This window comes from Fukomys damarensis, unplaced genomic scaffold (assembly GCF_012274545.1).
Source record: "Fukomys damarensis isolate Sample0158 unplaced genomic scaffold, DMR_v1.0_HiC HiC_scaffold_14, whole genome shotgun sequence".
NCBI lineage: Eukaryota > Metazoa > Chordata > Mammalia > Rodentia > Bathyergidae > Fukomys > Fukomys damarensis.
In genome coordinates, this window is record NW_022900926.1 from 18,261,198 (window position 1) to 18,264,074 (window position 2,877).

The window sequence follows — 2,877 nt, forward strand, 5'->3', positions numbered from 1 at the left end:
TTTGTTTTTTTTTTTTTTTTTTTTTGGTAACTAGGGATCGAGCTCTGGTCCTTGTGCTTGCGAGGCAGGCAGCGGAACCACTGAGCTAAATCCCTAGCCCTTATTTTTCTTTGTCTTAATGGAGTTTACTAGTTCATGCCTCATCATAATTTGCAGAGAATGTTGTTACTCTTCTTTTATCATGTTTTCTTTTAATCCATTTTCCAGAATGGAAGCAGAGACATTTGAAGTAAACCTGAAAGTAATCATATTATAATCCAGTAAAATTGTTGCTCCTACTTAGAAGCAACAGAAGTTCATGTAATTAAGCTAGATTAAGCAATATAAACTGTCTTTAAGGCTGCCTGACACAGTGCTCATAGAGCACAATAGTTTTTAAGAACTCCCTGTCGTTCAAAAATTGCAGTTGGTATAGGCTAACAGTTCCTTTTCTTCTGTTCTATGAATCACTTTTCCTTAAAAAAAATATCAGAGTTAAACACATATATGCAGACACACATTTATTTGTTTGTTTGTTTGTTTGTTTGTTTGTTTATTTCATTTTGGGGGCGGGTACTGGGGACTGAACTCAGGACCTTGACTTGCGAGGCAGGCGGTGGAACCACTGAGCTAAATCCCTGGCCTACACATTTATTTTTCAAGTGGTTATATAGATTAATGAGTTTTCAATTTGGCAGATTTGTAATATATTAAAATATATGTGTTTTAAGGAACATGGGCAAGGAGAAAAGAAATTCTATGCTTGCAATTTTTTGTAGTTCAATTTTATTCCAAAATAAAAAGTTTATTTAAAGAAAAGTAGTACCTAAAACAATATCAGGCATAGAGGAGTCATTCAGTAAACATTATTGCATGATAAAAGTGTGTTAATAAGAATGTAGCACAATATTATTTAGAAACTGTCTACTTGAAATGTAAATAGGTACAGTTTTTTTATTATATTCATTAAAATGAAAGCTTGTGCTTCCCCAAAATTCATACATTGAAATTGTAACTTTCAAGTTGAGAGGATTAAGTGGGGCTTTTAGGAGTTGATGAGGCCATGGATAACCCTTTATGAATGGCATTAGTACCATCATAATTTGATGTCCAGTGAAAGCCTGTTTTCAGTCTTGTAGATGGCGCTTCTACTTGGGTCCTCAAATAGTGAAGGAAGTGAGGGGCTATAGTCTAAAGGTTCTTATCTCCTAAGAACATCTTATTTGCATGGAGATGGTGTGTTTTTAATATACATAAGTCTGTGTATTATAAATGTATTACTTATATATATACTTTGAATTGTATATGCTTACATATTTCTAGTATATAGCATATGTAGTAGACTATATCTTAGAAATATAAAACAGTAAAATAATGTATTTAAATATATATTATAGATTGCAAATTGTCTTTATGAGTGGTAGCATACATTAGTAAATTTGTTACTTCAGGTTATATATTATTTCACATTGAATAATTCCATGTGCATATTACAATCTGCTTTAGTGATCTTGCCAGAGTTACAATAACATAGGTAGTAAAAATGTTTTATTGTAATGTAAGGTCAAGGTTGGTGAATTTACCTTAAAACATATAGAAGTAATTATTTCAATCCATAGGTCACCTAAAGGTGGAGGAATGTAGTTACACTATTTATGAGAGACAAAGAATGAAATTTTCAAAGCTTGGTATTGGTAATGTTCTATTTCTTAAGCTCTGTAGTGAACATCAGACATACTTTTATATAAATATATTTGCACATAAGTTCATTTATATATTCAGAAGTACATGTGATTTGTTTACATTAAAATTATCATACTCAAAAACACCTAATTTTGTTTTAATAGAACTATGTTTCATGTAGTATGTAGATTACATCCATACTAAAAATTTATTCAGTGGTTTTGTTAAGTTCAGATTTAACAAAAAATCTTGCATTTCATATAGCAACTCTATTCACAATATATATCATGCAAAAATTTCAACTAATTTATTTGTGATTTTGGCAACCAAATATCACAACCAGACAACCCTTGCTATTGTTTTTAGCCACAAGGAGTAATGTACAACAACCCTCACCATGGGCAGGAATATACTCTATTTTTATGTAATGCGCTACTCTTAAAAATATGGTGTTCACTTACTTTATTTAGAATTTTATTTGTACTTAGATTTACAAAGGGGTTTGGCTTGAAATTTTCTTTTCAGTTCTTATTTAATTGTAGTATCAGAGGTTTAGAAAGCTATTTGTTAAAGACATAACTTATACAATTTTCCCAAAAGATGCTATATTCTCAGTAGTGAAAAAATTGGAAATATTCTCTGCTTTTGAAGTTTCAGGAGAGGTTTCATGTACATCGAGTTTATGGAACATAAACTGTCTTTTTTGAGTATGGTAGAGTTCTAAACATTAAATATTGTCTCTTATTTCTGATATCAATATTTAAAATTCAAATAAAAAACACAAAATGACACATATACTACATTTCTTTTCAGTTATATTCTGCAATTATCATTTTAATATAACATTTCCTATAGTAGAGCTATAGTAGTAATTAAATGCTCTATGAAAATAAATTCTGCAACAACCCTGAGTACTAATATATCTGAAATTAGCAAATACTTCTTAGTTCTATTCTTATTATGTGTTATCTGAACTTCCCCATGGCCAACCACGCAGTGGAGAAGTGAGGATTACTTGTTTATGCTCCTTCTGAAACTGAAAAAAACAACAACAAAAAAAGCAAGCAGTAAAAGTGACTCTGCACATTGTGTGTGTTGGTAACTGCATTTTGGGAAATTAATGTTCAACAGATTTTATTTAAACTGGTTGGTTCTCCTTTTCTCCTTCCTCCTACTCTGTCCTCGCCTCAAATTATAAGCTTCATTCAGAAAGTT